The 22,848-nt window shown below is 50.2% G+C and overlaps 1 long non-coding RNA gene and 1 pseudogene across 2 annotated transcripts; one reads left to right on the forward strand and one right to left on the reverse strand.

The window, feature by feature from the left end:
- The first annotated feature begins 1,697 nt into the window (after positions 1-1,697).
- Positions 1,698-8,926, forward strand: LOC126956841 (uncharacterized). The gene is made up of 4 exons (XR_007726496.1): positions 1,698-1,925; positions 2,024-3,326; positions 7,153-7,192; positions 8,369-8,926. It is a non-coding gene; the product is annotated as an uncharacterized LOC126956841 (long non-coding RNA).
- A 4,323-nt stretch (positions 8,927-13,249) lies between these two features.
- Positions 13,250-13,796, reverse strand: LOC126956204 (60S ribosomal protein L30-like; annotated as a pseudogene). Its single transcript, XR_007726249.1, has 2 exons — positions 13,769-13,796; positions 13,250-13,626 (listed from the first exon to the last, which is right to left on the reverse strand). The product of XR_007726249.1 is annotated as a 60S ribosomal protein L30-like (transcript).
- Between the last annotated feature and the right edge of the window lie 9,052 nt (positions 13,797-22,848).

Raw genomic sequence — 22,848 nt, forward strand, 5'->3', positions numbered from 1 at the left:
GCTCCCACATGTTCCAGCCAAAGGGACTTAGGGATGTCAGCTGTGATGTCAAGGGTGACTCAGCAAATCTGAGTTGACCAAACCCTGCACACAGCCTTGATCAGCTCCTAAGAGATGACCACTGAGTCCTTGGAGTATCCCTCCTGATAAGGGTGGCTTCATGTGTCTGAGGCCTTGGGCCACATCCTTAGTTTATGCCAACAGTGTGATTTATGATGAAAGCCTGTTCACAGGTGCCCGAGGCTCTGGGCCATGCTCTATTAATTTCACCTCTGTTGGGCTGGGGTCCGAGTAGCCGAGGTCAGTCACATGGGCACTGCATGCCTATGTGACTGACTCCATGAAAACCCTGAACACCAACGCATAGGTAAGCTTTCATGGTGGCTAACACCTCAAGTGTGCGGTGACACATCGTTGCTGGGGAAAATAAGCACTATCCGTTCAGCCCCGCAGGGCAAGGACACCAGAAGCTTGTGCTAGTTTCTCCTGGACTCTGCTTCATGTTCCTTTTTCCTTTACTAATTTAAATCTGTATTTTCAAAGTGTAAGCACAAGTCTAATAGCCTTTCTTAGTGCTGTGAGTCCTACTAGCGAGTCGCCAAATCCAAAGGTAGTCTTAGGACTCCCTTCACAAGGGTCTGTTTGCATGATGCTGGAAGCTGAGTTTGCACAGCACTGTGTATAGTGCCTAGAGAACCTGCATTACTCAAATGAAAGAATGGAGGGGGCCAGGCTGAGAGGGGGTCTTGGTGGCAGCCAGGGGTTGCAGCCCTCCTGGGTACTCACGTTGCTGTGTACCTGGGTGGAATATGGGATGGATGGCCCGTGCCCTGGTCATGGCAGTGAGCCCGCGGCCCTCAGGCCTGGCCCCTGCAGGCATGAGCTGTAGCCCCAGTCCAGCGTGAGGCAGAGGCAGAGCCGAAGGGACGTGTTCTTGGTCACTGGGGGCTGGAACTGGTGACAGGTGTGCTCTTCCCACACATCCTAAAGAAAACAGCTGCGACAATACTTCGTGCATGGTGCTGGGCATGTAAGGCAACACACACTGCTCAGAAGTGCTTGGAAGTGTGACTGTGAAAGTGATTTTCCTCTTGCTGTGCACTGAATGGTGTCCCCCCAAATTCATTGCTGGAGCCCTAACCCCCAGTGTGATGGTATTTGGAGACAGGACCTTTAAGGAGGGAATGGGGGTTAAACGAGGCTATTCGGGTGGGCCCTAATCCACAAGGACTGGGGTCTTTACATGGAGAGGAAGAGACCGCAGGCATGCTGGTGCACAGAGGAAAGGCCGCGGGTGGGCGCAGCAGGAAGATGGCCACCTGCAGCCAGGGAGAGGGGCCTCCAGAGAAACCAGCCTGACGCACCTTGGACGTCCAGTCTCCAGGACGGTGAGAAAGTCACATGTGTGCTATAAGCGTCCCAGTATGTGGCACTTTCTTAGGCAGCCTTAGCAAACGAATAGAACTTGGAGATGGACACAGACTGCTCCCAGGTGTTCACCTGGCCGTGTAGCCCTCATCTTTGCTCCCACTCTCATTTCCAAGGAGCCTGTGGAGCTGGCTGTGCAGTCGTGTAGGCAGTAGCGCTTTGCAGGCTACAACATCTCCCCCGTGGGCCTTCTGGGTGCACACAGAGGCGGAGCCTCTTGGAGCAGAGTCACGGGTAGAGCTCTCCCGACTCCACCTTGGCCTCCCATCAGGGGTGAATAAGGCGGAAGCTGAGGGGACAGTCACAGCCAGGACAGGAATGTCACCCCTAGCTGGCAGACAGCGCTCTGAGCAGTCTGGCCTGGGATCCTCTGCCCTGCTCACTACTTCAGGAGGCCAGTGTGCTCACTGCCATCCCACAGCCTGGGGACCCTGGACTCCAAACTTGCGAGTGCTGGAGCGGGCGGCTGGAGACCACCTGGACACTTTAAAACACAGGTGCCTTATAGCGTATGTAACAAACCTGCACCTTGTGCACATACACCCTAGAACTTAAAGTATAATAAAAACAAACAAACGAACAAACAAAAACACAGGTGCTCGGCGGGAAAAAAATCTCTGCTGGGGTGGGTGGGGAGAGGGATGGGGGACCCTGGGTCCCAGGCCCTCTGCGATTTTCTGATGGACTTCCTTCCTTGGGAGCACTGGCTCAGGGAGCTCCTGGCCTCTACTCCTCTACCGCGTCCTCCGCCAACCACCTCCACCTGCTCCTGGCCTGATGTCCGCAAGGTCATGGGTGCAGTAGTCCAGGTCCAGGCTCACTGCGGAGGCAGCCCTCTTCAGACAGGAGGCAGAAGAGATGGTCCCAGCAGGTTAGCTTTTACTTTAAAATTATTATGTAATTATGTATATTATTATTGTCATCAACATCTTTTTATTCTGCAAATACTAATTTCATGTCCAGTATGGGCAGGCTCTGTGCAAGGTAAATTACTAAGTTTTGTTAATGAAGTCAAACCAAGTCATGGATTCTATAAAAAGACAACTATTTTAAAATATGGCATCAATGACATTATATAGTTAAGATAGTATAAAGACACGACTTGGAACGAGCAAACGTGGGAACAAGGCAAGGAGAACATTTAGCTTCCTTTCAGAGTGCTCACACTAATTGCTGATGAAACATTTCTGCACTCAGCAGAGAATCAATCCATAGCCCCCCTCTGATTTAAATGTGGCCCAGCTTGGACTCTGAGAGCAAATGTCCCAGCGCCCCGGGAAGAAGTGATGCAATTCTCTCTTTGTGCTCTGTTTATCATTTCTGAGAAGCAATGACGCACCTGCCTCTTGCAGTTTGGTCTAATTACTTGTCTGATCTCCCCCAGGAAGATGCAGCTGTGTTCTCCCTTGGCCTCCAGAGAGTGGGGGCCACAGACTCTCCTGGAGGAGTGGGGCTGGCCATCGTGGGCAGGGGAGGTGGAGACCCTTCGAAGCTGATCTGTATTGCAGGGTGTGGAGTAGGTCTGGGGGTTCCTGTGCCTCTCATCTTTAAAAACCAGCAATAAGGTAGTTTACTGTGAGCCAGACCCATCATTCTCTTTCCTCCCTGGAGCCATCGACGACTCTTCCCCTAAGGGCTGGAAGGGAGGGTCCCCTTTCTTTGACTCCCCTTGCAGTTCCTCTGATGCTGAAGAGTAGGGCTTGCAGGGACTCTGCCTCCTGCAGGGAGCAGCCACTGTTTCCAGGGACCCTCCCAGAAGAGGAGCTAATTTCACACTTTGGGACTCCGTAGAAGCCGGCTTCCTGGCAGTTTGAAGCGTGCTTCTCACACATCTTCCACCAGCTTGTTCGTCTGCCTATATCTGAGGATCCTTTAAAGTGATTGAAACAAAATTAAGGGTAAGAAACTTAAAATTCGCTCTGTGCTTGCTATGTGCCAGACACAGTATTTGGCATGATACAGATTTTCACTGACATCAACTCACTTGGGCAGGCGACTTCACCTCTACGTGCCTTAGTGTCCTTACCTGTACTGATAAATCTAATGGTACTCGCACTTAACCAGAGGGGTATTGTGAAGAAAGACTGATGTAATACACATAAAAGACTCAGAACAAATCCTAGAATAGGCAGCATTCAATAAATGTGAGGAGATATTTCATCCTCCTCCTCCCCATCAAGGTAGATATTTAGCCCATTTTACAGATGAAAAAGTGGAGGCCCAGGCAATGGAGTCGTCCTCACAATGACCTCCTGAGGAAAGTGGTACAACCCCAATTCAACCCAGCCCAGAGTCCTCCTGGACCTCACACCACCACAGCATCTCTCCTCTCGGGACCCACAAGAACGTCTGAAACCTGGAAAATAATTACTACCTCCCTGTGTTATCATTGACTTCCAAATTCTTCCACATAGGACAGTGGCTTTCAAATTTGTTTGGTTTGGTTTGTTTTTTTTGAGACAGGATCTCTTTCACTCTGTTGCCCAGGCTGGGGTGCAGTAGCATGATCATAGCTCACTGCAGCCTCAACCTCCTGGGCTCAAGTGATCCTCCCACCTCAGCCTCCCAAGTAGCTGGGACTATAGGTGCATGCCACCACACTTGGCTAATTTTTGCAATCACAGCACCATCATTGTGTGTTTTGAATCTACCATTGAAAGGCAGAGATACGTGGTTCTGTTAGAACTATGAGTGAATAAATGTGTGTTGTCTTAAGCCACCCAGTTTGTGGCACTCAGTTACAGCAGTCCCAGGAGACCAACACACTCTGAAATCAAAGCTTAGTGTAATTTTTAAAAATTGTACTATTTTTAGCCCAGTTCTGGGCCACGTGCTCTTAGGAAGCAATAGTCCTGATTAGATGTTTCCAGCTGGAGGAGACCCTTCCTCCCCTCACCCATCCAAAGAGATCACCTTGGGGCCGGGCTGCCGGGCGACATCCAGAACAGAGAAACTCTCTGCCCAGGAAGAAGAGGGCTCTTTATTTCTGAGATAGAGTCTGCCGAGTGGCTGGAACCACAGGCATGCACCACCATGCCTGGCTAATTTTTGTATTTTTAGTAGAGATGGGATTTCACCATGTTGGCCAGGCTGGTCTTGAACTCCTGACCTCAGGTGATCCACCCGCTTCGGCCTCCCACAGTGCTGGGATTACAGGCATGTGCCACTGCACCTGGCCAAATAGGGTTTGTCCGGCTGCCAGCAGGGGTCCAGCTGCCCTTGAAAGACGGCGTGGCCCGCCCTCTGCCGTGGTCCCCGCCTGAGCCATGACGGGGAGAGGGAGGCCTGGAAGATAAAGACCATGGAGGCAGATGCAGTAATCTCAATTCCTGAGGCTGCTCCTGGGACCCAACCCAAGTGGGTGGATGCCTGTTTGTCAGCCCAGCCACACATGTAGACCAGAATCAGCCAGCTTCCATCAACCTTCACTTCAAGCATTCAGACATACAACAATTCGTGCATCTGATGGCTTCTGGAATCACATTTGAAAAGGGAAAGCTGTTGTAAACACATCAGCTGCTAATCAGACCACCTCAAGGAACACTAGGATGAGTGGTTTTTGTTTGTTTGTTTATCTGTTTGTTTTTTTGAGACAGAGTCTTGCTCTGTCCCCCAGGCCGGAGTGCAGTGGTGCGATCTCGGCTCACTGCAACCTCGCCCCCTGGGTTCAAGCAATTCTCATGCCTCAGCCTCCCGAGTAGCTGGGATTACAGGTGCCTGCCACTACGCCCTGCTAATTTTTTAATTTTATTTTTAGTAGAGATGGGGTTTCACCATGTTGGCCAGGCTGGTCTCAAATTCCTGACCTCAGGTGATCTGCCTGTCTCAGCCTCCCAAAGTGCTAGGATTACAGGCATGAGCCACCATGCCCAGCCAGATGAGTGTTCTTTACAGAGCAAAGGTATTTTTAAACACGAAGCATCACTCTGTGGAGGAGTATGCTGGGGCTGCAGTAACAAAGTGTCACGAGCAGAGGGGCTTAAACCACAGAAGTGCCTCGCCTCAGAGCTCTGCAGGCTGGAAGTGCAAGAGCAAGGTGTCCGCAGGGTTAATTCCTACTGAGACTGTGAGAGCAAATCTGCCAGGCCTCTCCTCTAACTTCTGGTGTTGGCAGGCAAAACTTGGGGTTCCTTGGTTTGTAGAGGCATCACCCTGATCTTTGCCTTCATCTTCACATGGCCTGTTTGTTTGTTTGTTTGTTTTGAGATGGAGTCTCGCTCTGCCACCCAGGCTAGAGTGCAGCGGCATGATCCCTGCTCACTGCAACCTCCTCCTCCCAGGTTCAAGTGATTCTCCTTCCTTGGCCTCCTGAGTGGCTGGGATTAGAGGCATGCACCACCATACTTGGCTAATTTTTTTTGTATTTTTGTTAGAGATGGGGTTTCACCATGTTGGCCAGGCTGGTCTTGAACACCTGGCCTCAAGTGATCTGCCCACCTCGGCCTCCCAAAGTGCTGGGATTACAGGGATGAGCCACCATGCCAGGCCAGTTTGGAAGTTTTTGAAAAGCTAAACATACACACACACACACTATTGTGATGCCCCCAATTCACCCCAAGACATACACTAAACAGAAATGTGTGCATGTCCACCAAAAAACACGCAAGAATTTAGAGAGCAGCACTGCTGGTGATTGCTAAAAACTGAAAACATTTCTAACCTCCATCCTCCAAGGGGAAAATGGGTGAATAAATAGAGGTGTGTTCAAATGGCGGGATTCTACTCAGCACTAGAAAAGAGCAAACTGCAGCCTCACGTGGCAATGTGGATGGGCTTAATGGGCCTCATGCTGAGAGAAAATCAGGCACCAAAAAGAAGAGACAATTTTGTTCCATTGACAGGCAGTTCAAAAACAGGCAAAAGGTGTCAGGAGTCAGAACAGGGCTTACCTTTGGGAGTGGGTAGCAACTTGGGGGGCTGTGGGATTGAGGGGGCAGTTTCTCTGCTGCTTCTAACGTTCTGTTCCTCAATCTGGGTGCTAGTTAGAAAAGCGTGTTCTGTTTGTGAGAATTCACTGAGCTGAGGTTATGATACATAACACGATATGATGCATAATATGATATAGAATAGAACACGATATAACATCTCTCAGCTCTGGCTTCCTTTTGCTTGTAAAATGAAATAATAAGAATACTCACCCTAGCCGGGCATGGTGGCTCACACCTGTAATCTCAGCACTTTGAGAGGCTGAGGCAGGTGGATCACCTGAAATCAGGAGTTTGAGACCAGCCTAGTCAACGTGGTAAAACCCTGTCTCTACTAAAAATTAAAAAAAAAAATACAAAAACTTAGCCAGGCATGATGGCACACTCCTGTAGTCCCAGCTACTTTGGAGGCTGCAGCAGGAGAATGACTTGAACCCAGGAGGCGGAGGTTGCAGTGAGCCGAGATCATGCCACTGCACTCTAGCCTGGATGACAGACTGAAGAGTGAGATTTCATCTCAAAAAAAAAAAAAAAAAAAAAAAAATTCACCGGGTGTGCTGTCATGTGCCTGTAATCCCAGCTACTGGGGAGGCTGAGGCAGGACAATCACTTGAACCCAGGAGACAGAAGTTGCAGTGAGCCAAGATCATGCCAGTGTACTCCAGCCTGGGTGACAAGAGCAAAACTACATCTCAAAAAAAAAGGAGTACTCACCCTGATAGAGTCAATGTGAGAAATAATAAAAGTTCCTGGGACATACTAACTGCTCAATAAATGACAGCATTTTTTTTTTTTCTAGGCGGAATGAATCTTTGGTGATGAAAGTGAGAATCTGGGAGGTAATGGTGGCGGCCTGTGGTGGGAGCCTCTGGGGCGCTGCTGAGAGATGGCGCTGAGTGGCGTTATGGGCGCAGGCTCACTTTCTAATAATTCTTCCAGCTGGGTACCTGATTCGTGGGCTTTTCTGTGGGCATGTCATACTTCAACACAAAAATAACTTACCAAAAATGCAAATAAAAGTATCCATTTCACAGATTATGAGGATTAAAGAGATAAGAAACCTAAAGCACTTAGCATTGTGCCTCCCACGGTTTAAGAGCTCGGTGCCTGTCTGCTGTTGTAGCTGCACAATCCCTTATCCAGAAAGCTGTGGGTTTTTGGCATTTGAGTTTGGGGAGCTGTAGGCTGGTAATACAGGGCATATCCTGAATATCACTTACCACCTGCTGCTGGGTCCGACCCGCAGATCCTGCCTGAATGACAGATGAACACATGCACTCAGACACAGGTATCCAGTGAAAGAGTGGGCTAGGGGACTGGACCACTCGCAGACACCGAGGAGGGTGCTGTAAAGAGTCAGCATCTGTGGCCCTGACAAGCTGGTGCTTCGGGCATTTATTTAGTACAGATTTAATGACAAAGGCCTCGAGTCAACACACTTGTGGGTAATTATCATGGTTGCTCCCCTAGAGAGAGCAGTCCTGCGCACAGATGATTAAAGGCCAGGTTCCAAGGCCTAAGTAAATTAACTTATCTAGATCAGTGTCTTTATATCCCCTTGTTATCTAACCTAAGCTTTCAGGTACCAGAAAAGAGAATCTGGCTGCCTTCAGCCCAAATCCTTTTCTGAAGCTTTTGTAAAACCTCCTGGCTTTCCAGGAAGGTTTGCATCTTTCTACAATTTTTCCCACCACCTGACCAATCTCCTACAACCCCCCACATGTCTGGGCAGTGCCCCCCAGAAAACACAGTATCACTATTCTCACCAATGGATACAGAAAATCTATAAATAGTCCCAAGTCCATTCAAATCAATTTTATCCCTAAATGGGTTTTGTCTCCAAATTTACACACAAAAAATGTTCCCAGAGCGTTTTGGATTTCAGAATTGTGGATAAGGGATTGGGCACCCATATTTTCATCATCATGACGTGTATGATGTCATGTGTTTTCTGCAACTGGAAATTGGATCATTTGTGTATGGTCCAATTTTGTATGACATTTCCCATTCTACAGAGATGTGAAAACTGGAAGAGAAACGGGCAGTACCTCTAAGATTCGCCTAAACAGATGCTGTGGTTTCCATCAAACCACAGGCCACCCCAGCATCTCAGGTTGTCCTGAGAGAGCCACAAGGCCAGGGCCCTTGAGGGATTCCCAGACACCAGCTGCTCCTCCAGGCACCAATTCCACCCTCCACCTTTCTGTGCCGATCCCAGACCCAGGCAGCCCAGGTGAGAAGCTATGGGTAGGAGGTTTCCCAGTGGGTAGGGGTGCCAGACTAAGCAGCTAGAAATATAGAATGCTGGATTAAATGCAAATTTCAGATCAATGATAAATAATTTTTTGTGTAAGTGTATCCCATGCAGCATTTGAAATACAATTTAATCAAATTTAACTAGATGACCTGCATGTTGTACGAAACTCCCTAGGGGGTGTGTCTCCAGGATAGAGCACCAGTGGAGAATGGCAGCCCACACTGTTATGGGATGAAGTGTGTCCCCCAAAATCAACATGTTGCCGCCCTAACCCCCAGAACCCCGGAATAAAACTATATTTGGAGTTAAGGTCTTTAAAGAGGTAATTACATTCTAATGAGGTATTTAGGGCAGACCCTAATCCAATAGGACTGGTATCCTTCTAAGAAGAGGATGGGGCATCAGAGGAGAGGCCATGTGAGGATACCATGGGAAGGCGGCCACCTGGAAGCCAAGGAGAGGGGCCTCAGGAGAAACCAGCCCTGCTGACACCCTGAGCTCCTTGTACTTCCAGCCTCCTAGACTGTGAGAAAATATACTTGTGTTATTTAAGCCCCTCAGTCTGTGGTTCTTTGCTGTGGCAGCCCTAAGAATCTAATACACATGCCAACCTGTCCAGGCACAGATGGGCCATCTTCAGGGAGAGGGTATAGGGGGATCTGCAGGCCTGCCAGGGATGAACCATGAGGTGGGGCCCTCAGCAGTGGAGGCAGCTTCCCCCAACCCCAAGCCCCCAGACCCTCCCCCTGTGATATGTATGCTCTGAGTTCAGTCTGTTTCCAAGCCCCTTCCTATGCCTGTGGAGTCAATGTCACCCCCAGTCTCGGGGTATCCTTGCACTGATATACTACACTACACCCTCATACCCACCCCACGGCTTCCTGAACTGCACCCCCTAGTGCACCGCTCTGCATCTGGCTTCTCCATCAACCATGTGCCCTGGAGTTTCTCCGAGCTGTCCATGTGGGCAGCCTCCTTTTGAAGCCTGGAGTGGGTGAGTATTGAGCAGAGGCGATGGCAGGGTCTAGAGCTCATTCATTCCTGAGTAGGGGAAGCTTTAAGATTCCTTCTGTACCATAAGTGAGTGCCGCCCTGCCTGGGGATGTGCACACCCTGCCCTGAGACTACTGCCTCAGACCATGGGTAGCTGGTCAACCTAGGCATTGCCCACGCCTCCCACATGAGCGGTGGGCAGCCCCACTGCCCCTCTGTTCATTGACCTGTGGAGTCTCAGAGATGTCTTGTGTTTTTTTTTTGAGACAGTTTTGCTCTGTTACCCTGGAGTACAGCGGTGCAATCTCTGCTCACTGCAACCTCTTCCTCCCAGATTCAAGCAATTCTCATGCCCCAGCCTTCCAATTAACTGGTATCACAAGCGTGCACCACCATGCCCAGCTAATTTTTGTATTTGTAATAGAGATGGGGTTTCGTCATGTTGGCCAGGGTGGTCTCAAACTCCTAACCTCAAGTGATCCGCCTGCCTCGGCCTCCCAAAGTGCTGGGATTACAGGTGTGAGCCACCGCACCCAACCTGTCTTGATTTAATAGTCATTCAAGGTGCTCATTTCTTGACTGAATGACTACAAGAGCAGATATAAATGAACACATCCAATCAGTCTTGCCCTGGGTCTGAAGTGGGATTCTCAGCACCAGCGATCTGTTGCACTGGATCATTCTCTGTAGTGGTGCCAGCCTCTGCCCTGCAGGATGTTTAGCAGCGTCCCTGGACCTCACCCACTAGATGCCAGCAACAGCTCCCTGCCCCGGTTGTGACAAGTAAAAATGTCCTCGGACATTACTTCAAGCACGGAGGTTGGGAACCGCTGGTCTCAATGTTTCCAAATGCATCTCACACCATAGGTCTATGCACAGAATAAATGAATGATTCACTGTTGACCAATGAAGGTTTTGTTTGGAGACAGGTGTTATAACAGCAGGAAGAAAACTCCCCAAAGAAAAAGTGTGCTATCAGCTGAAGCATCTCCCAAGTCCAGCCCTGCACCCCCACGTGCATCCCCACACACATGTGCTGTCAGGAATCAACCGAACCCTTGTTTCTGTCGCAGAAAATTGGTGGAAGCAATCCTTGCTTGCGTGCCGGGATGCCTGTCCAGGTGAAGCCAGCGGGAGTCTCTCCAGATTCTAAGGCAGTGATGGGAAAGTGAAGGAAGCAGAAACGACCAAGGGCCGTCCTCTGTCAGTAATTCACTCTGTCAGCCCTCCCTAAGCCGGGTGGTGGGTGTTGTGCATCAGGACGCCGGGCTCTTGTGGGGTAATGAGAGGGACTCACACATGGCCAAACTGTGACTCAAACCTGGCAGGACTCCAGAGCCCACTGGCTTCACTCTGCCCTCTTAAATTCTACAATTAGAGCTCCCTGGGGGAGGGCAACCCATTGACTTAAATGTTCACTCACCTGTAAACAGGCGACATGAGATTTTCTCCCATTCATGGGTTTCCTGATGTTAGGCTGGAGCACAGAGCAGGGGCCATAGGACACCTATGGGCTGAAGAGAACCCTGGGTAGAAGACAGTGTGTGTGTGTTTCACGATGGTGCCAGGAGCTGGCCCTTTGATATAAACCAGGTCCTATTTTGAGCATGCTGGGAAGTTCAGTAGTAGCGTTCCATAGACACTTCTGAGATGCACAGGCACTTTTCCTGCCTAATGTGGCCAGGAAAAATTGCCCTGATAAAACCAATGACATCATGGATTAGAACCTGAGGACTGCGCAGTCTAGTGGTTCCCGATCTTGCTGCCTTTCACGGCTCCCCAGGCGATGTTAATAGGCAGCAAAATCAAGAACCATTGGCCCTCAGGGCCCTTGCTGCCAGTAAACAGGCAGCAGTCGATGTCCAGGCCCTCCCCACCAACTAAATCGGGGTCTCCAGGATGGGCTCGTGCCTCCGCGGTTCCTGGCTCCCCCGGTGCAGCTGGGACCTCCTTCAGTGATCCAGTGCAGGATTCTCACACCGTAACGCGCATCTAAACGAATCTTACGCGCATCTAATCACATCTAACGCGCATCTAATCGGGGCGCTTGTGAAAATCTGAATTCTGGCTCAAGAGGCTTGGATGAGCCTGAGATTCTACTAGGAGCTAGGAAAAGTGTGATCCAGAGCTAGGAAAAGTGTGATCCTTGGATGCTTGTCATCTGGGAGCTTGTTAGAGGTGCAGGATCTCAGGTCCCACCCAGAACCTAAGGATCAGAATCTACATTTGAAAAAGGTGCAGGCTTGTTGAATATAAGTCCCTAGTTTGAGACAACCTACTATAGCCTGAAGCCTCCATTTGCTCATGAGGAAGTGAGGTTCAGAGAAATGGGGCCCTGGACCCCACAGCTACTCAATGCAAAAAGCTTTAGGAACTGTGCTTGCCTGCAACCCAAGCGTCTTCTTCCCACCCTTGCTTGTCTCACTAAAGATTGCATTTGTTTCTCTGACAATGATAATTTCAGGCAAGGTATAAAACTTGTTCCTCCTGTTACATTTAATTCAGGCATGAAACCAAACAAACCCAAAAATGTAGAAAGGAAAGAGAAGAAATGGGGCTAAAAAAGATCTAAAAATGGGACAGAAGCAAGGTGCCTTTTTCATCTTCTCTTTGATTAAAAAAGGTCTGTGAGCTCGAAGCCCACAGGTATGTGACTCAGTGCAGACGAGGGGAAACTCCGTGGGAAGTTTTGGATCCTTCCTATTAGAAGAAACAGGAATTTAGCCCAGCTCAGGGAAAACATATGAGCTTCCTTTGACTCTCCCAGGATGAGCTAGTTTCAGTATCGTGGTGAAAAAATAAAATAATACAAAAGTGTTCACCAAAAGGAAGTTCTGTTTCCTCTATTTCTGAACCCACAGAGAGCTAAAATGACTCTGATGAGTCAGAAGCCAGTGCCCCTGAGGGAGCCACCAAAGGAAGATACTGAGCTTTTAATGTTTCCTTAAAGGGCAGCCCTAACCCCTCCCAGGGCGGAGCTGATTTTTGGAAATAGCCAAAAGTGGTTTCAAGTCACATCACGTGATTGAGGTGGGTGACCAAACTCAGCACGATGTTAGAAACCAATCCAAATGTGACAATAAGTGACATTCCTGGTTTGTTTATTTATTTATTTTGAGATGGTGGTCTCTATCCGTCACCCAGGCTGGAGTGCAGTGGCATGATCACGGCTCACTGCAGCCTCTACCTCCCAGGGTCAAGCCATCCTCCCACCTCAGTTTCCCAAGTAACTGGGACTACAGGCATATGCCACCATGCCCATCTAATTTTTTTATTATTTATTTTTTGTGGAGACGAGGTCTCGCTATGCTGCCCAGGCTGGTCTCAAACTCCTAGATTCAAGTGATCCTCCCACCTTGGCCTCCCAAAGTGCTGGGATTACAGGCATGAGCCACTGCACCGGGCCTGGTTTCTTCATGCAGGCTGTCACCTGGCTCTAGAAGGCAGTTTCTTATAAAAGTCCCAGCTGCGGCTTGAGCAGGAACAGCTGCATGGACAACAGCATGGAGCTTCTCAAGGTGCCTCCTTCGAAGGGCAAAAGTGGGTCTGATGAGTTGTTCAAAGGGGTACCCAAGGGTCACATTCCCTGCATCCAACTCCCACTCCCACTTCACTCCTTCCTTCCTTCCTTCCTTTCTTTCTTTCATTTTTTAAACAAGCTTGGGCAAATTTTATTAAAGGAAAATTTTGCATGGTTTACTTTTCACCAATCTGTTCTGGCGTGCTTCTAATGATGTCAGAATCACCTGGATCAATGATAGCCATTGTGCACACTCTGTAGTATTTTCCACATGCTGTGCCCAGTTCAATATTATTGCCACCGTAGTGATGGACACCAATTTTGGCCAACATTCCATAGCTGGGCAGTTATGAGAATGACCAATTTCACTTTGCCTTGTCTGATCATCTTCAGAGTCTGCTTGTACCCCAGCTCATACTTTCCACCTTTCATAACGAGTTGGAGCCTGCAGTTGACTGACTCCAGGAACTTTTTCTTGTTCTTTGTGGCCACCAACTTCCTGCCTTAGGTGCAGGATGACCTCCAACCGAGAGCAGCCACTAAGATGGCCGGGTAGCCTCATTTCTTTCATAAAGGTGATTGCCCATTTTCAGACACAGGATAGGGGTTTATTGAGGGTGCCACCAAGGAGAAGGGGGTCACTACCTGAGAAGGGGCCATGGGGGGCTGCCATGGCAGGTGGCAGAGGGCAGAGCAAAGAAGGGGCAGACATCACCCCTATCAGTTTGCTTGTGCTGCACTAATGAAGTACCACAGATCGGGGCTTAAACAATGCAAACTTACTGTCTCACAGTTCTGGAGGCCAGAAGTTCAAGATCAAGGTGTGAATAGGGCCTGTCCCCTCTGAAACCTGTAGGGCAAATTCTTCCTTGCCTCATCCTCGCCTCTGTGGGTTGCTGGCAATCCTCGTCATCCCCGGGCTTCCAGCTGCATCCCCCTAATCTCTGTTTCTGTTGCTGTTATATGGCATTCTTCCTGTGTCACTATTGTCATCTGGCTGTCTTCCTGTAAGGACAGCAGTCATCACGGATTAGGGGCCCACTGTCCTCTGGTAGGACCTCATCTTAACTATTTACAGCTGCAACACCCTGTTTCCAAATAAGGCCACTGCCTGAGATACTGGGGGTTGGGACCTCAATGTATTTTTCTGGGGAAACACAAAATTCAATCTGTAATGCCACCTTTGTCAAAATTGTTTCTAGAATATTAATTAGGCTCATTCACCCCACCTGAGGGTTTTTTTTGGTTGTTGTTGTTTGTTTTGTTTTGTTTTGTTTGTTTGTTTTTTGAGACAGAGTCTCACTCTGCTGCCCAGGCTGCAGTGCAATGGTGTGATCTCGGTTCACTGTAACCTCTGCTTCCCGGGTTCAAGCTATTATCCTGCCTCAGCCTCCCAAGTAGCTGGGACTACAAGTGCCCGCCACCACACCCAGCTAATTTTTGTATTTTTAGTAGAGATGGGGTTTCACCATGTTGGCCAGGCTGGTCTTGAACTCCTGACCTCTGGTGATCCACCCACTTTGCCCTCCCAAAGTGCTGAGATTACAGGCTTGAGCCACCACACCCCGCCCTGAAGAACTATTTTTATCTGCACAATGCTTCATTCAAACAAACCCTTTCTTGGAAATCTAATCTGTTGTATCCCAGAAGATCTTGAAATATAATTATTGTGCTTTTTGTTGTGGTTTTTTGTTGTTGTTGTTGTTGTTTGCTGCTTTGTTTTTTGCTTTTTTGAGATAGAGTCTTGCTTTTGTTGCCCAGGCTGGAGTGCAGTGGCACCATCTCAGCTCACTACAAACTCCACCTCCCTGGTTCAAGTGATTCTCCTGCCTCAGCCTCCTGAGTAGCTGGGATTACAAGCGCCCGCCACCACACCCAGCTAATTTTTGTATTTTTAGTAGAGACAAGGTTTCACCATGTTGGCCGGGCTGGTCTCGAACTCCCAACCTCAAGCGATCCGCCTGCCTCAGCCTCTCAAAGTGCTGGGATTACAGGCATGAGCCACCTCGCCAGGCCTATTGTGCTTTTTTCCCTTCCCCTAGTCTCTCCTAAGTGCTCAATGAGCAGGCTCCTGGCGGTAGGATGCAGAAGGCCTGAGTTAACAGGGCCTTTCATTCACTCTGCAGGCTCTGGAGAGGCCCAAGGAGCAGGCTGGTGTCCCAGGGAAGACCCTGGAGGGGAGGGAGGCCCCTGGCTCTGCCCACAGCTGACTATGCGGGAATCACCGGGGCAGCAGTGGGCCGGGCTGCAGCCACGGAGGAGGTCAGGTCCTGGGCCAGGGCCTGCGGGTGGTTAGAGAGTAGTGAGTGGGGACAGCCTGCTGCGGCTTGACGGATCCTTGGGCACAGACCTCCCTGCTCCTCCTTGGCCCTCCCTCCAGGAGGCACAGCCTCAGCCTCCTGCGTTCTTTCCTCTGCAGCTGCCTGGGCTGCCTGCGCTCAGCCCTGAACACCCTCCAGGCCTTGAGGCTCTGCTACCCCACGCGGAGCCCCCATTTCAACAGATGCAGACATCCCAAAGCCCCTTCCCCACAGCCCGAAGAGAAGTCCTGGCTCTACAGAGAGAGCAGAGAAGCGGAGCCCCCCGGGATGCCCCCCGAGACCTCCCTCTCCCCAGCACCCAGGATGGGAGCACGCACTTCCCGTGGCTGGGGGAAGAAACTGCCACACACAGGGAGGCTGAACACAACAGGAGTCTATTGCGCACAATCCTAGAGGCCAGAGGCGGTGACGTCAAGGCGCTGGACGGCCGCCCTCCCATCGGAAGCTCGGGAAGAATCCGTTCCCTCCTCTTCCAGCTTCCCTGGCTCAGTGCAGCACCCCTGCAACCTCTGCCTCCATGGTGACATCGCTTCCCCTCTTCTGTGCCAAATGTCCCCCTGCCTGCCTCTCCACCAGAATAATCCCCTCATCTCAAGCCCCTTCATTTAATCACACCTGCAAAGCGTTTGCCGCATAAGGTAACAATTACAGGTTCCAAGGATTAAAACCTGGTATGTTCGGAGGCCATTATTCTGCCTACACAGAGGGGTTGGCTTAGGACACCCGTCCTTGTTGCCGGGTAAAGCTGCCCAGGGAGCCTGGAGGAAGCCTTCTCTGTTTCTTTCAGCCCCCACAGGTACCCCAAGGGAGCCGCCACTGAGGTCCTCGGGCTCTGATCGAAGTATGACGTGACAGCAAGTCCACTCCTCTCCCCGCTGACTCTGGCACAGGTTTTCCGCGTGGCCAGGGATGGGTGTGAGCAGCCCAGAGTAGGGGCCGGCCCAGGCTCGGCCAAGGTCCACACGTCTGCCTGGCCGTCATGCCCAGCTCCATGTGAGATGGGACCACCAGCGCTGGCCACCTGGGGGGCTTCCCTGAGGGCCAGCTCGCAGCTCTTCGCCAATATCTCATCCCAATCTGCAGATCCTAGACCGTAAGTCTTCACTACTCAAAGCGGGATGCCAGGGCCAGCAGCAGCCCCCCTCACCTGGGAGCTTGTTAGAAAAGAAGACCCTCAGGCCCAGCCTCAGCCCTTCTGCATCAGAACCTGCATGTTTACCACCCGCCGGGGAGTCCTGGGCCCACGACAGTGAGAAACACGTGTAGAATCAACTCCAGCGCCTTTTCCCCTCCCACCAGTGCAACTGCTCATTCCATTCCAGAGCTGGTCTTTTCTCTCCTGGCAGGAGTGTGGGCTGCCTGCCTCCCCAGGGGATGGGCGTGTGGTTTGGAAGCCAAGCAGTGCTCATTTGGTTTATTTATCTTCCTGAGACTTAATCTAGTTTGAATTTCAGATAACATTCTAAAAAGGCTTCGCTTGTTTTTCTTATCTGGAGTGCACTCGTGTTGAACAAAGTTGAGAAACATTTCTGCGGCTGATCGCGGAGCTTCAGACCCACCCTATGGGGGGCTGCCTTCCCAGCGATCTCTAAAACCCATCTGATTTGGACCCTTCCTGTGGTGAACATCTGTTGTTTGTCCACATGGCTCTCTTCACTTCCCTTTAGAAAAGGTCTCCTCCCATGGGAAGGAGGCTGCCAATCACAGCAGGCCCACCCTCTCCTCCACCCGTCACATGATGCAGGTCATGTGGTGGCCACATGACAGAGGCCAGCCTCTGTAAATCGTCTGTGCCCCTGGCCACAGTTGATTGGTCTGCTGTTGACACATGACTGAAACTAGACCAATCAGAATTCTTCCTTCCCTGAGGCGTTTAAAATCAAAGCTGAGAAATTGTGTATCTGTTTTTCAGGGATCTCTAACCTGCAACGATGTCAGAGAAGTACTGCTACCTGGACGTGCTGGCTCATGGCAGCCTGCCCTATGGAGGTACCTGCCTCCTGGTACTCTGCCCTGTAGAATTTTTCTGCCACACAGAGGTTCCCTGCCACATGGAGAATGCCCACCTGCAGGGGGAGGAATGACACCAGGCACAGAGAAACCTAGGTCAAAGTCGGAGCCACAGGGCGTCTCGGCTCCATTCCAGAGCCACGTTATACTTCCTGATGTCCCTGTACTCACTACAGTTCTTAGAGCTCCCCGAAGTCCTAACATATTCCCTTTTCTGTCTAGTTTGAATTTGATTTCTGTCTTTTGCAACAGAAAAAGTCCTAACACATTTCCATTTTGGAAATCTTCAGATAGCGGCCATGTTGGAGTACAGGATATCATCCTCCTTATTGCCATTCGGAGACTTTTCCAATCTCACTCCATGTCCCTCACCTCTTCCCATGGAAATTTAGCTCCTGCACTTGACTCTTCCAAGGTCCAGATATAGCCAGGGTTCTTTCACGCACCTGCTGGACTATTCCAGACACCTGTGAAGCTCTCCTGGGTGCCTGTTGAGCAATCCCAAGTACCTGCAGGATTCTTCCAGTTCTTTGGCGGTGGTTCTTTTTTGAGACAGGGTCCCACTCTGTCACCCAGACTGGAGTGCAGTGATGCAATCACGGCTCTCTGCAGCCTTGATCTCCCAGGCTCAGGCGATCCTCCCACCTCAGCCTCCCGAGAGGCTGGGACTACAGGCATGCGCAACCACGCCTGGCTAATTTTTTGTATTTTTTGTAGAGACAAGGTTTCGCCGTGTTGCCCAGGCTGGTCTTAAGCTCCTGGGCTCAAGCAGTCTGCTCACCTCGGCTTCCCAAGTAGCTGGGACTACAGGCATGCACCACCACGCTCAGCTAATTTTTTAATTTTTGTAGAGAGCAGGGGTCTCACTAATGTTGCCCAAGCTGTTCTAGAACGCCTGGGCTCAAACGATTTCCAGTCCTTTTGTTTCCCCCCAACACTTGAGTGTCGGCACTTCGATGACAACATTATCCCCATCTCATTGTTATAATTAGCATCTCTCTTTCCCCTCGCTAGGCTGTAGGCATTCCAGAGAGACACTGGGTCTGGTAGCGCAGGGTCCTAGTGGATTTCGGATCATAGAACATGCCCAACACGTGTTATTGATGGACCACCCAGACCCTCAGTGTGGATTTTGAACTCCGTGTTGGTGAACATACTGTGTTTCGGTGAATATTTGTGAATACTCTCAGAAAGGCCATAACCCACCTCCCTGCCTCAGCCTCCACCTCTGGAAAATGCAGGAAATAAAAGCTCTCCCTCATGGGCTTGTCAGGAGGACTCAGTGCCCACAAAACACTCAGGACAGTGTCTGGCATCCAGTAAGCATCTCAGAGCATTTTGTGTGTCATTTACATTTTCTTCCCCCCCCCACACACACACCTCCTCTGTTTCGCTCACCCTTGCCTTCTCATCTTCTCCTGCTATTTCTTCACCCCATCCCTGTCTGTCAGCCGAGGGAATCATTGGATAGCATGGGCACCCACCTCTGCAACAGGGAAATGCTTGGGGCGGGCTGTGTGGCAGCTGAGAAGATCTGCTGAGATGCACCTAAATAGAAGAAGGCTCCCTCCAACTCCATGTATCTATCCCATCTGCTTCTTTCCAACCTCACCCCCACTGCCCCAGTTTAGAGCCTCTGTCTAGACAGGTGCTGACCTCTGACCGTCTAGATGTAATCCCTGGTTTATCTCGCTGGGAGCACCAGGTGGAGACCCCTGCAGAGGACATGCGGCAGCTGCGCTGGCCCAGGGAGTTAGCGCGGGCTCCAGCATTCTCTCAGCCCCCAATCTTCCCTTACAAGGTGAAAATGCTCATTTTCTTTTGCACACGTGCTTTTGGCTCTGATTACTCAATTCCCACCCGTCAGAGTCTCTTAATAAACATGAGCGTGTGAGTAGTCAGTGCCAACTGTCTGGTTGTATTCTCTGAGCAGCCAGGTGAGCTTGGGCATGTCCTTCTGTCATCCAAGTGTGCAGCCCTGGACCCCAGAGTCAGGGCACTGGGCAGGGAGGGGCCCTCTTGGTGAAGCCCCTAGGTCAGCAGCTGGCAGCACACCTGGAAGCTGCTTCCTCACAGCTGGATCGTGCCACTAAGTTCCACCACGCTGAGCTTTCAGAGTGACTCAGTGTTGTCATCCTTCTCTTCGTATAAGGACAAGAGTCATTGGATTCAGGGCCCACCTTAAATCCAGGACGATTTTATCCCATGATTCTTCATTGATTACAACTGCAAAGACAGTACTTTCGAGTAAGGTCACGTTCACAGATTCTGAGTTTACCTGAAATTTGAGGGGAAACATTCTACCTTCTACCGTGTCCATCCCTCCCCTTACCGCCAGGACCCCAGTTCCAAGAGCCCCTTCTCTGCCCTCATGCCAGGGCCCTGGCACCCAAATTTATTGGGCCATTACATAAGAGCATTACATAAGAGTTCCCCACTCCCCTAAAATCTGATCTCTCCCAACATTTCAGAGCCCCACATGCCACTTAAAAATTCCCCAGAATTTATGGGAAAGAAAGGTACATGACATTGATGTTATCAAAATGTCCATGAAGTGACATCCACTTTTTGTTCTTCTGATCCATTTTGTGTTTTCTGGAGCAGGTCTTTAACACACTGGAAAGGCCTTCCTAAGAGGAACTGTGTATGATACAGAAAAGAACAGCGGCATTCAGAAAGGTTTATCTTTTAAGGTTTTTGTTTTGATTTTTAATTGCAGTAAAATATGATAAGAAAGTTTAGCATTTTAACCATTTTTGTTTTGGTTTGGTTTGGGGTTTTTTTGTTTTGTTTTTGACAGAGTCTCGCTCTGTCACCAGGCTGGAGTGCAGTGGCATGATCTCGGCTCACTGCAATCTCCACCTCCCGGGTTCAAGTGATTCTCCTGCCTCAGCCTCCCGAGTAGCTGGGATTACAGGCGTACCCACCACACCTGGCTGATTTTTGTATTTTTAATAGAGACAGGGTTCCCCCATGTTGGCCAGGCTGGTCTCCAACTCCTAACCTCCAGTGATTCACCTACCTTGGCCTCCCAAAGTGCTGGAATTATAGGCATGAACCACCATGGCTGGCCTGACTGTCCTCTTGTTCCAGATTGTCTTTTCAGATACAGCAAACAGCCTTGGAGAAGGAAAGAGGTGGTGTCTCCCTACAGCGCAGAGAGCAGGTTTGGTTATTACCTAATATTTTAAAGATAATGTCTCCCTCTGGGGCAAAGGTTAGGTGTGTTTTCTTACCGCCCGTTATAAAGCATCTGCATCCCCTGAGCTCAGGGTTTTCCCTCGGTGATGCAAATTCACTGCACAGCAGCATCCACCTGGGCCCTCCACGTCACCCCCATGGGGTTTTGGGGACATAGGAAACCAGTGCAAACATTAAGCTTGTATTAACCATGTCTTCCATTCTCTGTATTCTGATGCTTTGCTATCTGGGACCTTGCTGACCCTGGAGGGACTGCCCCACCCAGTACTAGCCAATCCCCAGAGATAGTAAACCAGGCTCCTGCAAACATGTTTTTCAAATGCAAACCAACCAATCTTAAGCCCATGCCCCAGACACCTCCTCTATTGGGTTTTCACACTCCAGGCCACTATCCACCTGCCTAACCACCCTGGGAGCAAGTACCAGACAACTAGGGACACAAACAAGGCTTTTGCCCACATGTCCGCTGTCTCCTAAGCCTGCTGACAACGCCTGTGGCCCCTCCTCCTGGGAGCTGTGAGTAACAAACTGTCCTTTCAATGACAATCATTTCCTGATCTGTTGGCCTTACTATAACTCAAATATTGCATTAATACACCACATTTTATAGCAAAACTTATGCTGCTTGCTGTGCTGTGAGTAACAAAGTCCTTTGTCTCTGCCCTGGGAGTCTTGCATCATTAGGCAGCATTTGTCAAACTGGCAGGCTAACTGCTAGCCTAGGAGTAGGTAAAATTGCAGACCCTTCATAGCTCTTGACAAGACCCAGGTCTGCTGCTGCTGTGCGTTTCATAGGAACTGTGGTGTTCGATGGAAGAAACAGACGATCTGGAAACAGAGAAGATGCCTTTCCCGTCTCCCCCTGCTCAAACCGGGTGTGAGAGGAAGTTGGATCCACTGGAAAGAGCTGTGGGTGGGCAGGGAGCTGGGTTCTCTGGGTTTTTAGAAGGAGGAGGGAAGTTTGAGGTCAGAGGAGGATTTGTCAGTCCCAGCTGTGGAGTTCTCAAGCAGATCCTCTCAGACTTCAATGCGAACACGAATCGCCTGGGAATCTGATTCTGACTCTGGGTCCAGGCTGGGTCCCAAGATTCTGCATTTCCAAGGCTCTCCCAGGGGATGCCGATGCTGCGGGTCCTTGGACCACACTCGGAGGAGCCACTCACACTAGAAGATACACTCAACGTAAGGCCACACTCGCTGGCATGCCTGGAGGAGGGGGAGGGGAGGGCTTCCATACGGCTCCCACCCGGACCCCACTTCCTCCCCCTCACCGACGCACCCCAAGCATATGCAGCCTCGATTCCAATGTGTGCATCCGTTCAGCAACCAAAATAGGATTCTCAAGGCTGTGCCTCCCAGGGGACCCTAGGAATTTCCTGGAACAGACATGGGGTTGTCAGGATGGCCCTGGTCTCCAGTCCCCTCCTGACAATCCTACACCAGAAGGTTTATCTGGATCCCCCTCCAGCCTCCTGGAAGTCTGGCTGTGCATCAGTTGCCTGGCACACAGATGACAGCCATTAAATGCTTTTCGAATTAATGAAAAAAAATCTATCAATCTATATTTGTGTATTTTGTTGCTCCAGGGGACAATCAAAAGAAAATAAATCCCCCAGCCGAAATAACTACACTGGTTTATGGCCTCTGTATTCGTTGATCTGCTCTTGTGGAAGCTGAGAAGATCCTATTTTTGCGCCCCCCATGCTTAGACCTGGGTTATTTTTTGTCTCCAAGCTCTCCTAAAGAGTTGACGTGTTGGCTGCGCGCAGTGACTCGCGCCTGTAATCCCAGCACTTTGGGAGGCCGAGGCAGGTGGATCAGCTGAGGTCGGGGGTTCAAGACCATCCTGACCAACATGGAGAAACCCTGTCTCTATTAAAGATACAAGACTAGCCGGGCGTGGTGGCGCATGCCTGTAATCCCAGCTCCTCGGGAGGCAGAGGCAGGAAAATCGCTTGAATCCAGGAGGCGGAGGTTGCGTGAGCCAAGATTGCACCATTGTACTCCAGCCTGGACAACAAGAGCAAAACTCCATCTCAAAAACAAAAAAGAGTTGACATGTCTCAGCCTATTACCACAAAGCCATGCCGCGCATTTAGTGAGAGGAGACAGTAGGGACAGGAGCTCAAGCAAGAGGCCTCCTCTCCTACAATGCCCAGGAAATAGTCACAAGGTGAGACGGCAAACAAGGGT

This window comes from Macaca thibetana, chromosome 6 (assembly GCF_024542745.1).
Source record: "Macaca thibetana thibetana isolate TM-01 chromosome 6, ASM2454274v1, whole genome shotgun sequence".
Taxonomy (NCBI): domain Eukaryota; kingdom Metazoa; phylum Chordata; class Mammalia; order Primates; family Cercopithecidae; genus Macaca; species Macaca thibetana.